The sequence below is a fragment of the Diceros bicornis genome, chromosome 35 (assembly GCF_020826845.1).
Source record: "Diceros bicornis minor isolate mBicDic1 chromosome 35, mDicBic1.mat.cur, whole genome shotgun sequence".
NCBI lineage: Eukaryota > Metazoa > Chordata > Mammalia > Perissodactyla > Rhinocerotidae > Diceros > Diceros bicornis.
Window position 1 is genome coordinate 12,049,653 of NC_080774.1, and position 16,023 is coordinate 12,065,675.

Consider the following 16,023-nt stretch of genomic DNA (forward strand, 5'->3'; position numbering starts at 1 on the left):
GGGCTCCCGCTGTCCCGTTCTTCCCTGCTCACTCAGAAAGAAGGAAAGCGACAATACCAGAGAGTGCATTTCTCCTCCGACCACACACACACACGCACCATTTTCATTTCCTCCATCATGCCTATTACCTTCTGTGCCTTTCACCCTGAATGTCTTCCCATTTCTTCTCCAACTCCCCCAATCCTTGTTCACCTCAGTCATACCTCCTCTCTAAATGCCCAAGTCACATATGTCCAAGCATTTAAAATGTTACTGCTAATATTGGATGCCATTTCTAGAGCATCATTTTCTGCCAGGTGCTCCATGAGATGCTTTACTCATGTTATTTCAAGTCCTCAAGCTTTTTCTCTATGGAGCCATGGTGGGAGTGGCTGTGGTGCTCATCTCTCTGAGCTATCCAGTTCCGTCCTCGTTGCTGCGATGACGCCTACACCGGCCGCCGCCATGACTGAACAGATGACCCTTTGTGGCATCCTCAAGGGCCACAACGGCTGGGTGACCCAGATCACTACACTCCCCAGTTCCGGGACATGATACCGTCCGCCTTGCGAAACAAGACCAGCTTGTCTCGGGTTGAGACCAATTACGACATCCCACAGCATGCTCTTCAGGGTCACTCTCACATTGTCAGTGATGTGGTCACGCCTTAGATGGCCAGTTTGTCCTGTTAGGCTTCTGGGATGGAACCCTTTACCTCTGGGATCTCACAAGGGGCACCACCACTTGCCAATGTCTAGGCCATGCCAAGGATGTGCTCAGGGTGGCCTCCTCCTCTGACAACTGGCAGATCGTCTCTGGCTCCCAAGATAAAACCATCAAGCTGTGGAATACTCTGGGTGTATGCAAATACGCTGTCCAGGATGAGAGCCACTCGGAGTGGGTGTCTTGCGTCCACTTCTCACCCAACAGCAGCAATCCCATCATTGTCTCCTGGGGCTGGAACACACTGGTCAAGGCAGAGAACTGGGCGAATTGCAAGCTGAAGACCAATCTCATCGCCCACATGGGCTACCTGAACACGGTGGCTGTCTCTCCAGATGATCCCCCTGTGCTTCTGGAGGCAAGGATGACCAGGCCATCCTGTGGGACCTCGATGAAGACAAGCACCTTTATATGCTAGATGGTGGGGACCACTACAGGCTCTGTGCTGCCACGGCCCCAGCACTAAGATCTGGGACTTGGAGGGCTAGATCAGTGTAGATGAACCGAAGCAAGAAGTTATCAGAACCAGCAGCAAAGCAGAGCCACCCCAGTGCACCTCTCTGGCCCGCTCTGCTGGTGGCCAGACTCTATTTGCCAGCTACACAGACGACCTGGTGCACATGTGGGAGGTGACTGTCAGTACCATAGAAATATATGGCAGAGATTTAGAAATAAAATACTGGCTTTCTGATTGAAAAATAAAACTTGCAATTTAGTCCCATTTTATAGGTGAGAGAGTTGAACCACAGAGAAAAACTGTAGATCATCGGGTGGTGCGGATTAACTGAGATAATGTATTGAAAACCTCAAATGTGTATATAGTGAATATACTCAATGAATGGCGGTGCTATTTTTTTAAAGAGGCAGACACCTAGAGATGAAGATACAGAGCAAACAATAATAACACTTGGATTTATGGAGACAAAGTGTCAGATGCTGTGCTATTTTACATTTTACAGATGATATTCCATTTAATTTTCCCCTACTCTGTCAGTGAGTAGTGCTGTCTTCCCATTTTATAGATAAGAAGACTGAAGCTAGGAAGGTTTGGAGCCAACACTTGATGAGGCTGGAGTGGGAATAAGGGCAGGTCCCCAGACACGAGCTGAGAAGAATGTTAGAAGGAGATGAAGGACATCATGGCAAATGTCATCCACATCACAGCTTTGCTTGTGTACTGCACTCTGCTCTCAGCATTGGGCATTTTCTCCTCTGAGACCCAGGGACCAGGTCTCCTGTGGTCACGTGGTCTGAGGCCAGGAGGACTGGACGCTAAGCAATGCTCCTAGCCCGACAGAAATGGGGGGAGGGGAGGGGCATCTTAGCTTGGCTGTCAGGAGGCTCTTGGGCAAGGGCAAGCTCCCAGCTAGCCCACGACCCATCTACAAAGTGAACTGGATTAGTGGCTCACTTTCAATCAGTCTGAGTTACGAGCTCAGCGATTTGTGGGACGTTTACATGAACCAGAAGATGTGTTATCTGATGAAAATTGCTTAATTTAATATCCTGGCTTGACAGGAAAAGAACTGCACCTCTTTGGGAGAATCTGCCAGGGTGGGTGATTTCTTTCAAGTCCCTGGACATGTTTAGGAAAAGCAACTGCTATCCTCTCGTTACCCGTCCGGGAACAGAAAAACAGTTCTTGGGTCCAGTGGGCAACCTGCCATCGGATTGTGGGCCCAGGGAGGCCTCAGAATATCCACTTTCATCGTGTGACCCAAAGACAGCCGCGCTCAACCTGGACCTTGGGATGCGAATGGTCTGCTTTCAGGCTGTTGGAGAGAAAGCCACTCAAACACAGCTCTTCTGGGCTAGAAGCCTGACTTGATGAATTATGATTCAGCGCAGAGTTAAAAAGCTTTTTAAAGATATAAAAATAGAGGCTACCAGCAGAGTACTGTGTTTCCATAAGCTTTTTATTCATTAATTCAGCACAAAGCTACTGAGGGTTTAACACGCCATTCTCAAATTCAGCAAGCATCAGAATCCCCCGAGGGTCTGTAGATTGCAGGTTGCCGGGCCCCACCTCCAGAGTTTCTAACTCAGTAGGTTTGGGGTGGGGCCCAAGAATCTGCATTTCTAACAAGTTCCCAAGTGCTGCTATCCACCCATGTATATATTTGGCCCTTTTGCTCATTTCAAATCAAGCGAAATAAAATCAAAAACAGTCTCATAAAATTTCTGGTTATGTCAAAGCTGTTACTTAAGACTAAAAGACACCAAGGGGGGTTACATTGCAAATACATTTTTAAAAATTCAAATTAATAATAGACATCCCCGTTGTCCAGAGTCTCTGACCACCCCCTGCTGGGGGTGTGCTCACCGGCCCTTCACTGTATGTGGCAGCCCGTCCTCAAGGATTTTCTCCAGCTCCTCACTCCCTCTGTCTCTCCTTCCGTCTCTTCTTCTCATCCCTACCCCACCCCACCTCTACGCTCCTCCTCCTGGAGCTCCAAATTCTCCATGCTCCGTTTCACAGAGTGATTCCAGTCTGTCTAGCTCTCCTCCCATATTCAGCTCTAGCTCCATGTCTGCATATCCAGACTTAGGAAAGTGCTGAGCAAGACAAAGGCCTTTCCTTTAGCAGGAAGGCTGTTAGAGTCACATACAGTCCACCCCATTCCCTTCCTGCAAGTGTATGGAGATGAACAGTACAGGTCTGTGCCAGGTTGGCACTTAGTCTAACAGAGAGATGACACATGTCACACCATTACACTATTAGAGTGTCTCTTCAAGTACTATAACCTAAGTAAATATTAAGGGCTCTGAGAAGAAGGCCAGTGGACAGGAGCAACAGCTCTAGCCAGAGAAACCATGGAAGGCTTCCTAGAGGAGGCAACATTTGAGCTGAGTTTGAAAGGATAGCTGGAATTCATCACTTGTGTAAAGGGGGAAGGGTGGCAATCCTAGAGGGAAATACACAATAGTCCAGCAACTCTCTCTAAGGAAATCCTCACACTCCTGCTTTTCCTCCCTGGTCGTCACCCTCTGTCGTGGGAGATAAGAACCAGTTTTAGGTCTCCTGTTGTAAGTCCTATAAATCGGGGCCTTTCTTTAGAATGTGTGAGCACTCAACAGCCCTATTATTCTCAGCTTTGAAGTTTGGCTCAAATCCCATTACACTGGTAAGCAATTATGGAGCACCTATGGTTTAAGAATCTGTGCGTGCTGAGCATGTAGGGAAGAGATATTTGAAACTTAACACCTACTCCAGAGGTCTGGAATACAACTGAGGGGGCAAGGGGGTTCCAGCCTTCATAGCCAGTGAGTACATTACGAAGCTCTCTGGTCTTCACCTAAACACAAGGCTGTACTATGTGATCTGTATCATGGAGAGAGACTGTGTTTGGAGATGGAAACAGAGAAAAAAACTGATAAAATGTCTGTGTATTTAATAGGACTCTTTCAGTTGCACATAACAGAAATCCACCCCCTCATTTGTCATTTACATGACAAATATTGTGTCATGTAACTATACAAGAGGAAATCAGGCATGGATGGATCAAGGGGATCATCTGCTCATTCAACAGTTTTCATCTGGACTAACTCTCTTTATCTTTATCTGTTTTTCTCTGTTTTAGTTTCATTCTCAATGGGGCTCATTCCTTTGATTACTCCAAAATGTTAACCTTTACCTTTAGCCCCTCAGCAGAAAAGAGATTCTTTCTTTCCCAGTAGATCCATCAAAAGTCCACGGCACTGATTGATCCAGCTTGGACTGTGTAACCACCAGTGAAGCCAATCTCTATGGCCAGGGGCATGCTGGCTCTCATTAGCCAGGTCTAGGACACACACATTCGCATCCTGGCAGACAGATGCAGCCAAACCCATCTGAACACCCAGGACTGGAATGGGGGTGGGGGGCTTGAGGGAGGTGGTCCACAGAGAAATGAACATCAGACAGGAAAATCCAAGTATCCATCCAACTGAATGTGTAAAATGTGAATTTTTTTAAATCAAGGATGACGTGTTATCATTAGTTCCATAATGAATGATAATCAGGTCACTCCCACCCGAGTCCCTGCATGGCGGTGTGGGGTAGTGGTTAGGAACATGGCCACTGACCTCAAACTCATGGGTTCATGTCCCAGCTCCCTCACTTAGCCCCTGAGCAACCTTGGGTAAATAGGCATAATAATAGTATCTACTTCGTGAGGTTTAATGAGGATTAAATGATAAATTTAAGAGCTTAGAAGACTATCCATGCTGTTTTAAGTTTTATTCATTGCGCATTTTTTTCCTGGTTAAAGGATCTTACCCTTTTACCAGATTTTCCAAGGGATTTATGATTAAAAAAAAAAATCCCTTCTCTTTTGAGACAGTGGTCCCCTAATTTAAACCTACCCTGAGCACATGGATGAGGAGTTGTTTGCATCCTGTCGGTCACAAGCAGGCCTCATTCCTCCTACAGCTTTTGTGGGCTGGTAAAATCTCAGGGCTTATTTGCAAGGCAGACTTACAGCACAGATCCAAGCTTTCACACAAGCCTCTAGGTGTTTCTCAGGGCTGTCTGGGCGCCCACTTCACTTCAGTCTTCTTAGGCGAGTGCACACAAGCTGTTGTGTTGGATGAATCTTCAATCCGGGGCTTAAACAAGAGACTGGCTCCACACCTCTGAGAAATAGCTTCGCTGGGCATCAATCACTTTGTCAGATTCCTGGGAACGTGCAGGGCCAGCACATACTTTGTGGTAGCCCGCATTGGAGATCAGACTGCGTGGGCACACAGCTAAACAGGTCTTCAATTTCAATTAGACACCCCGTCCAGATAACTCGGGGAGAGGGGGGGAGACGCGGGGCAATATGAGGTGGGTATGCGGAGGCGGTGGTCGATGGAACCGCAGGGTCTCGGAAATCTCCACCGCTCTGCCCTCTGCCCTTCCATCCCTGCCTCCCCACCTCCTCTGACTTCCTCCCACCGCCAGCAGAGACGAGCCCCTTCCTGCTTCACTAGGAGCAGAAGCTGGGGGAGGGAGCCCTGGAGTGAGAGATTGCTGCACTGGAGGGACCACTCAGGGAAAGTTAGGAAGGGCAGCCGGTGAGCTCCCTCCATGAGTCTGCTCCCAACACAGGGCTTTTCCAAGAATTTCCAAAACACCTGGTCCCTTTGGCCTGCGTGGTAGAGGAGATCATTGCGTCCAATTCTTCACTACCTCCCAGAATTAGAATTATACAGTACACCCATTGCCTTGTGATTTTCAGGTCTCTGCTGTCTTCCTGGCGCCTGGAACTGTGCCTGATACATAGCAGGTACACATTAAATATCTGCTGGCTGAATGCAAGGCGCAGACACCATCCACCCCCCATAAATGAAGAAACAGCATCACTTATTTAGAGTCACACAGCTATTCAACAGAGACGAATCCAGACCTGTCTGATTTCAAAGGCTCTGATCTTCACAATGTGTCACGCGACCTCTTATTTAAGTGTATACGTGGTATCACAATCCTGTCCCTCAAGCCAGGAGCCAACAAAGTGGGGGGTGGGGCATGCATGATCCACTGGGATGCAGGAAAAAATATTAAAACTTCTAGATTAGCTCATCTTTTAAAATTTCTAAGAATTTCTGAATATGTTTTGCAATGTACAAAGCGTGTTACTACAGGGGTGCATATAATATATATAACGCATGCTCAAAGTTGCACCTTAATGATAAGGTGCATGATCAAAATGTAGTTATTCATCAATAGGATGGATAAATTATGATCTATTCCTATAACAGAATTCTAAGAAAATTAATAAATACTGCCACACTCAACAACATAGATGAATCTGAAACATAATGTGAAGTGAAAAAGGCCAGATGCAAAACAGCATGTGCTCTCTGATTCCATTTATAGAAAGTACAGAAACAAGCCAAATTAAACGCTGGTGTTAGAAGTCGGGATAATGGTTACCATTGGGTAGGAGGGTGGGTGGAGACTGGGAGGGGGACACTGGGGAGCATCTGAGGTGCTGGTAGAGTTTTATTTCTTCATCTTGGTGGTAAATACACGGGTGGGTCCACTTTGTGATGGTTCATCAAGCTGTGCACTGTGCTGTGTGAACTTTTGTTTACATGTGTGTATGTTATACATTGATAAAGAGTTGATATAGTAGATTCTTTGCCACTCTTCCCATTGAATGGTGGGGTCTAATTCCTCTCCCCCTGGATCTGGAGTTGCCTTAGCGCGCCAGTTTGGGTCTCTGGAGAAGCAGATGGTGATGAGATGGAGTTAGGAGTGCAAGATACGTATTAAGCGTAATTAAACATCCTTGAAAGATGAAGGGAAAGGAAACAGAACTGGACGGGGAGAGCCTCACACCACGATACACATCTCACAAAGTCTTGAGCAACTCAGCATGGAGCTCCAGAGCAAAGGACGCATATTAGAGGAGTCAGACATTGGGGAGAAGTAGCCAGGCCCTAGGACCCCCCACTGGTTCAGTCCCCGGCTGGAGGCCCCCTTGGCTGGAATGCACCTTCTCAAGGTACTGCAGTTGGATGCTGCGATGGGAGACACTGCTCCCAGCCGAATGACAAATTCTTCCTTGAAGGGAGTTCCAAGAGGCACACCTCCATGGCTGCTACACCTGGGACCTTGGCTGACCTGGAATTTCTGAGGCTGGGTCCTAAGAACCCTTGTAGCTTCTGCCCAGGCCTCTTGGAACATGGGCTCTTGGAAGCCTGAACCTCCATGTAAGAAGTCTGGCTGCTCTGAGGCCGCCCCACTATGAGGAATCCCCAGTTAGCCACGTGGAGGGACACGCGGAGACAGAGAGATGCATGGGCAGCCCCAACTGACACATGACGTGAAGAAGCCATCTTGAATTTTCCAGCCGCAACAGACGCCATGTGAACCAAGAAACCAAGCTGAAGGCCAGAGCCAAGGCCACAGACACATGGCTCCAGGCAGGCTATCCCCGCTGTTTCAACTTTTTGAGCCACCTCAGCAGAAGCCTCAGTCTCTGCAGAGCATGAGCGAACCATCCTTCCTCTGCTCTGATGGAATTTCTGACCTACAAAATCACAAGAAGAAGAAAATGGTGCTTTCCTTGATTAAGCTTGGGGGTAGTTTTTTATGTAGCCACAGATAAATGGAACAGTTTATTTAAAAGAAAAGAGTTCAGAGACCTTGCTAGTCTAAGCCACGTGGGTATGTAATTAAAGGGAGGAATAGCATTTTCATTATCTAATCTGAACCTCTAGTGCGTAAGGTTTAGAAAGAATGCTCACGATGATGAAGAGTAGCAGAGCACATTCGTTGTGCTGTTTACCAGCTGTGTGGCCCTGAGCATATGGCTTCACTTTTCTGGGCTTTCAGTGAACTCTTCAGTAAAATGGAAAAAATGAATGAGCTTGAAGGAGACAAAGCATCTGAAACACTTAGTATGTTGCCTGGCACGTAGCGAATGCTCAGCAAACATCAGTTATTATCAGCTCCCTCACCACGATCTCTGTTTTCTTCTCTGACAAAAGGAAATAATAATGCTGGTTCCACCCACCTGTCAGAGTGGAAGGGATCAGACGGGGTTCAGAGAGATTCAGAGCACGCCACCAGCCAGCCGCAGAGCCTGCACTTCCGACTCAGAATGCTGCACTCTTCCCATCCTTTCCCCAGTCCCCGAGGTGCTGGCCTGGGTGCTGTCTGAGAAGAGAGGTTTGCACCCCAGGCTTAAGAGAAGTAAAGAATAAACTGGGGAAGGTCAGCAATTTCGGTCAGGATCTTCAGAGCTGGCACGTTTTCCGAGCTGAGCCAGAGAGTCTCGGCTGGTGGAAACCCTCAGCCCAGTCTCCGGGAGCCCAAGCACCCGTCAGGACCCATTAACACACCCTGCTCCAGAGCTGGCACGCATGACCCCACATTGGGGTGTTGATCAGAACCATATCTCCCACGGCAGAGCCACAGAACTGAGCTGGAAGGCCTCCAGGCACAAAGTTCTCTGGCCAGGTCACCCTTTCTTTAATCCTGAGCAAACCTTCAAATGTGGCGTGTGGTACTTCAAGACCCTCTGGTCCGCATCTCTCGCTGTTGAGATTTGCATGGGAGGAAAAAAAAAAAAAGCTGGCCACAGAAGTGGTTGTAGACACTATACTCCATATTTCCAAACACTTTCTGATCCTTCTTTCCGGTCTCGCCTCTCAGGGATACCACGAGGTTAAATACTGCACTTGGTTATTATTTATTTTATCTTCTTGTTCTGGCTTTGAGAAGCTAAGGATCTCGGTTTATCCTCCCAGCAGGAGGAAATGGGATTTGAAATGGCCGTCCAGAGCTCATCACATGGATTAAGGTCACAATGCATCACTCTCACTCTTTGCCTCGATAATTGGCAGGGCAGGAAAGGAAAAAGTAGTTCCCATTGTCAATTGTGGGAGAATAATAATAATAATATTAACTATGAAGTTAGCACTCATGGCGCCAGGGACCAGGCCATGTGCCAGGCGCTTCACACCTATTGTCTCCCTTAATCCCCACAACAGGCTGTGACATAGCAACTATTATGAGCCCCATTTTACAGATGAGGAAACTGAGTTCAGAGAGGGCAAGTGGCTTGCCCACGGTCACACAGCAAGTAACTGTCAGAGCCTGGATTTGAATCTGGGTCTCTGACCCCAAAGTGGCAATTTACATACTCTACTGACATCTCTACGTTTCTAGCTATAATTTGAGCCACAAAAACTGAAAAAGAGTTTTGTTTCACTACAGAGTACAAGAGACTGATGGACAAAGCTGAATGCCAGAGGGCTGGTGTTTCTAGAACGTGTCACTGGTTTATGGTGACTGTAGAGCAGAATATTTGCAACAGGGACCAACCCCAAATGTAGGTTAGATAGTAACCGGTGGATTTTTTGCAAACGTGGATGCTTTTTTTCCTCTCCTTTGCAATGTGAGTTTTCAGCCCCTCCCATAAGAAGGCAGACCCTATTCCCCACCCCTTGCATAAAGCTGACATTGTGACTTGCTTTAACCCACAGAATGTGGTGGAAGCAACGCTGTGCTTGTCCTGAGCCAAGGCCTCAAGATGCCTTGCAGCCTCCTCTCTTTCTCTTAGCACCTGCCCAGCCACCCTGAGAACAAGCCCGGGCTAGCCGGCTGGGGGAGAGACTACACGGAGCATCAAGAAGCCCACAGGAGCCATCGTAGACCAGCCGGCCCCAGTCGACCTGCAGCAAACAGTGGATGCACGAGTGCGCCCAAAGAGAGCGTGCCCCCAAAGAGAGCAGAGAACCACTTGGCTGAGCCTGCCACAACTTACCGGCCTGCAGAATCACGAACTCAGAAAATGGCTGTCTTAAACCTCTCAGTTAACTGATACATGGACTATACTCTTGAGCCACTGTTCATGACATTTGTGTGGGCTCTTCTGTCCAGTGGTCAGTAGTCAAAGGATATCACGAAGCTCATCATCCTTGGGGAGATTCAAACAGGTGGCAGCTTTGGGATCAGGTGTATGAAGACATCTGTACAAAATAACAAGAAAGGCTGATACTTATGAAATACCTGCTGTGTGCCGGGTACTGCTCTGAGGACGCCTCACATGCTAACCCATTTAATCCTCCCAACACCTCTCTGGGTATGTACCTCTTACCAATCCTATTTTACAAATGAGAAACTGAGGAACAGAGAGGGTAAGTAACTTGTCCAGGGTCACACAGCTAATAGGTAGTAGAGCTGGGAGTCAAACCCAGGTGATCTGGCTCAAGAGTCTGTGCTCTTAAAAGACAATCATGCTATGCTACTCTGAGTGAGCCTGCTACTTGCTTCAACTGGCTCCACAGTTTGTTATGGACATGAACTTGGCAAGTGAGTTAATTTCTCCGAGACTAAGTTTCCCCACCTGTACCCTGGGGATAACAATAGTATCTCCCTTATGGGGTTATTGGGAGATGAAAGGAGATAATGCAAGCACCCAGCAGTGTTCAATAAATATCAGATATAATAATAATTAATTGCTTTATATTTATGCAACTGCTTAGTTATGGAAATATTTTATTGCAATAATAAATTGTTATTTATTTTACATATGGGAACACTATAATTATTAGCCGTACTCTTATTTTGAGTCATAAAATTCCAACTCACATAATGATTGTCCCCACAGTTGCCACCGCTCTCAGTTCTGATTCTGCCTCTGTCTCTGGTTTCACTTCTGGTTTCCAAAGCAGAGGTATTCTTCTTGAGATGTTCCAGAAATCCGGAGTCCGCAAAGCATGCCGATATCCTTCAACATCCTAAGGAAACAGAAAGGCAGAGCTTAGCAAGACCTCAGCCTGACTTCTCCATTGGCCTGCAGCCTGAGTTCCTTTACATGTCCCTGAAGTCCTTGGGTGCAGCTAACCCGACTCTTCCGCTGCCCAGGAGCAGCCTGCCTCTGGAAGCCTTCTTTGGCCGTGGATCGGCCTCTTGTGTTCTCAGATGTCGGGGACTGAAGGGCAAACAACCTCCGAAGCTTCCATTTCAAGACTTCTGGCCACCAGGAGGCTGGCAGAGAACGCCTGGAATTCCCAGGTAGGCTCTGTGATGACTATTTCACCAGCACGAGGGTTTCTGCAGAGATGACAACCAACACTGGCAGCCACATGGGCAGCTATTGTAGGGCATTCTCGATGGCCGGGCAGGACTTGGACAACGAGGAATCAGAGGGGCGGCAGAAAGTAGACTCTACATGTGGTTTCTCTGCTGAATTCGATGACCTCATTGCTTCTCTCCTGACGCCCTTTGCCCCACCAGCCTAGCGGTCTTGGTAGACACAGAGATGCACCTTGCAGATCCCTCTTCAAGGAAGGACTTGCAGTCCAGCTGCCGGGAGTGCGGTCAGCAGATGGCCTCCAGCGGCCAGCTCCTTCAGGTCTTTCTCAGCTGCAGCGGCTGCCCAAGGTCATGGCCTTCCAGGAGCAGCCTGCACTGGGGACTAAGCAAGATGGACGTATAAATGTTTGGCCACCTTGACCTGATGCAGGCAACTCCGTGTCTGCTTCCAGAAACCCACCCTGAGACGCAGACGCATAAGTTCTTCCAATCTCCAATCTAACTACACCAAGTCTTGCCACATGAGGTACTAGTATTTCTTTTGACATTAGCTTGCATCCCCCAGCTGTTTACTTGGGCGCTTAATTCCATCTTGCAGGTGCAATGAAGATTGCCTTTGTCATAAGTCAGTCATCACCTCCTTGGGTAGTTTGGGCTAAGAATGGAAACGCTAGCAAGTCCCTATGAACCCAGAACCTTGCATGCCCTAGGTCATTTCATCTCCACAGCAACCTCCAGCAAGATGAAATTATCCCCATCCCACAGAGGAAGAAACTGAGGCTCAGAGAGGTGGAGGGGGTTACTCTCAAGGATTCAAAGGGTAGTTTTCTACTTACAAAGACTCAGCTGAGTAGCTTGGCCGCCCAAACACATTTCTTCCAGAAGACTTGCTTAACATCTGCTTCTTGGGGTAGAATCTTGGAAAAGTGAGATCGGAGAAAGGCAGTGCAGCTTAGTGCCTGAGCTCGTGCTGGTGTTAGATAGCCTGCTTTCATATTCCATCTCCATCACACACAAGCTCTGTGACACTGGACTGTGATGTTACCTCTCTGAGCCTCAGTCTACTCATCTGTAAAATGGAGGGGATAGCAGATCCTACCTTAAAGTTTTGTTGTGAGGATTAAGTACTTAGTACATGTAAAGTGCTCAAGCAATGCCTGATACGTAGAAAACCTTCAATAAATGTTGGATGCAATTATTAGAGAATAATTCTTCGAGACTGGTTACTCCTGCAGCTCTCGGGCTGAAGATGGTGTTATGAAAGGCATGTGAATCCCAGTTTATGCATCTGTAAAGAGGGACTCCCTGCAGGATTCTTATCAAGGTTAAGAAAGTGTGTGTGTAAAGTCTTGGGCGAAATGGCTGCTCAATAAAGATTAGTGAGTATAATGAGTGGGGTCTTTGGTCCCCTATCAATCTCAGAAGGTACCAAGATTGAGCCTCAACTTTTGTTCTATATTTCCAATGGATGGACAGAATTGTTCGTTTACCACATTAACAAAAATGTGTTTATTTCACTTTGGGCAAGAATGTTTACAACTCATCGTGGAAACGTTGATTATCCTGTGGTCAGTGTGGCCCTTAGATCTAAGCAAGAGGGGACCCTGGCCCAGGCCCATGGTTTGGCCTAGCTTCTTTGAAATTTTATAAGTCCCCCTCTGATACCTGGGACCAGAACCAGGGCTGGCTCTGCTGTCTGAGCAGAATCCTCTTAGTCTGCCTGGGCCACATGTGGGTCCTGGTCCCTGTTACTCCCTGTTACTCTGTGACTCTCTCTGACCCTCTAACCTGTGCGTGAAGTCAGCCAGATGCCTTGAGGAGCTCCAAGACTTGCACCTCTGGGGCTGTCACAGGGCCCCATGGCTGGTCGCAGTTCCAGGCCTGCGTGGTATTTCTTTCATGGAATCATGCCACCAGAATGGTCCTGGCATGCTGATTTCGGATAACTAAAATTGTTTATATAGACAGGGCCCCAAACACTCTGGGTGCAGCCCTGCCTATGATGGTCAGACTTTGTGATTGTCGGCTGTATATTCCTTATTATATAAAGATAATTGTCTTTAATGATATTAACGGGGAAGAGAAACAGGTTTTTAAGGAATGCTGATTGCTAGAGAAGTAATTTCAAAACATGAAATACACACAACAGCAGTGAAATAAAGGAAATAGACTTTAGTGATGAGAAGTGTGGGAACCTCTGATCTAGTCCAACCCTTTCCTTGACAGATGGGGAAACTGAGGCCTAGGGTGTAGAGCTGCATTGCCCAGAGTCGCCCATGGTTATCTGGCCAGATTCTATGCTTGTAGGATGCTTGAGACCTGCTGACAAGCATGAGTAATTGATTGATAATAAAACCAGTCACCCATGGCCTGAGACCGAGTTTACAACCCTGATGCTAATGGACCCCAGAGAGGCAAAGGGTGCTGGCAACCACTTTCCCCTAGTCTCCAGGGGCTAATAGCTTTATAGAGGTCGTAAACTACTGAGTATTTCAATGATGAGAGTGACCCCCCTTGGCCAAATGACCCACTCTGCCTTGATTGACATGCAGGCCTGGCATTCCTTAGAGCAGCAAGATCCAGCTTCTCTCTGGGCCTGTGGTCTGAACCACAAGACCCCAACCCCCCTGGGAATTTCCCAGATGTCTCTGGGAGTTGTAAGCCTTTGCTTGCTCATCCGGACTCAAGGCAGGAATAGTTCAGACCAGTAGCTTCTGCAGCAAATACACAGCTTAGTCCAAACTCAGTTTTCAGACAATTATCCCATCTCTACACAGAATAGTTTGGAAGACATGGAGAACACCATTAGCTTCTTCTAGTTTCGAGAATATCATTCATTTGCTCAATCATTTATTCAGCTCATTTTAATACACGTGGTGGCCAGCCCCCAAGATGGTCCCCAACAATCCCCGGCGCCTGGAACTAATGCCCTTGTGTAGGACCCTCCCACACTGAATAGGGCGGACCTAGGTAACCAGTACAATATTGTAGAGATAACAGAGTGTGACTTCTGAGACTGAGTCATAAAAGATAACACAGCTTCCACCTTGCCCCCTCTTTTGGATCACTCCTCTGGGGGAAGCCAGCCACCATGTTGTGAGGACGTTAAAACAGCCCTGTGGAAAATCCGTGTGGCAAGGAGCTGAGGCCTCCAGCTAACAGCGAGCATGACTTGCCAGCCGTGTGAGTGAAACACCTTGGAAGTGGATCCTCTGGCCCCAGTCAGGCCTTCAGATGAGACCACAGCCCCAGCCAACATCCTGACTGCATGAAAGACCCTCAGCAAGAACCACCCAGCTAAGCCAGTCCCAGATTTCTGACCCACAGAAACTGTGTGAGATAATGAGTGTTTATTGCTTTAAACTGCTAAATTTGGGGATAATCTGTTACACAACAATCGATAACTAATACAGCAGACATCTGTGGTGTGCGAGGCCCTGAAATAAGCACTAGCATATAAAAACGAGCAAAGCAAATACAGCCTCTGCCCTCCCAGAGCTTATAGTCCAGAAGCAAATCTTATGAAAAGGGTGGACTTAGTCTGGCAGGATCGAGATATCAGTGCAGTAAAAATATGATTTTCTCTAGGAAGGAAAATTAAAGCAACAGCTTTCACTTTATATTTCTTTTTTTATTTTTTTGCTGTTTTTTTCTTTTCTTTTTTTGCTGAGGAAGATTTGCTCTGAGCTAACATCTATTGCCAATCTTCCTCTATTTGTACGTGGGTCACTGCCACAGCACGGCTGACAAGTGGTGTAGGTCCATGTCCTGGATCTGAACCCGTGAACCTGGGCCGCCAAAGCAGAGCGTGCCAAACTTAACAACTAGGCCACAGAGCCAGGCCCACTTTATATTTCTTTATTGTTTGATTGCCCTTTTTATCAGCATATCTTGCTTTTAAAGTAATTTCTTCTTGTGAGAATTTCATTGATATACGTTTTTAGAAAGTCTTCTTGCCAACATATAACAAAAAAATCATAAAAATGTGCATACCCTTGACCCCACAATTCCATTTAAATTAATTTATTATAAAGAAATACTCAGAAATTTATGAAAAGAGGGACACAAAAGGATATTCACTGCACTGTTATTCACGGGTGCAAAAAAGTGGAAATGTCAACAATAGAAAGTTGGTTAAATTACTGTTCAATCACAGGCCATCCATACATTGGAATCTTATGTAACAATCAAAAACGATGATGTAGCTCTAGATTTATTTTTAAGGAAATATGTCCTGACATCATTTCTAAGTGAGAAAGACAGGTCATACAACAGTCTATACTGTATAACTCCATTTTAATAAAAAGCATATATATTTATGCATAAAATTATTGAAAAGTGAAACCACAACATGTTAATGATGTTATGTCTAGGGAGAGGGATTATACATATATCGTTTTTGTTTCTTTTGGCTTGTCTATGCTCTTTCATTTTTATTTAAAAAAAATGGATTACTTCAGGAATATATAGAGTTCCAAATATATTTTCATTAAGGCTCCCTGAATACTCATTCATTATGCTCACCTATACTGCTCTCCAGCTGCTTGTGTTTCCCCACCTGCCAGGGCAGACCAGCCCCCACGTTCTGACTAGCCTCTCCTAGACCAACCACTTGGGACTGGAGACACCCCTGGGTCCTGTTACCCAACAGAGAATGCAGATTTCCTTCAGGGCGCCCCGAACAACCCCTTCCACTTTCTGCAGGAAGATCTACCCCTCCAGAGAGCCCTTGGCCTGTTGACTGACTCCGGCAAGCAGCTCCTCTCTCTGGCTCTGAGAAGGGAGTGAACCGAGAAGGCTGATTAATT

At 46.8% G+C, this 16,023-nt stretch overlaps 1 pseudogene; it reads left to right on the forward strand.

Annotated features, from left to right (window-relative positions):
• The first annotated feature begins 405 nt into the window (after nucleotides 1–405).
• The window catches only part of LOC131398040 (small ribosomal subunit protein RACK1-like), a 31,760-nt pseudogene continuing 16,142 nt past the window's right edge, over nucleotides 406–16,023 (forward strand).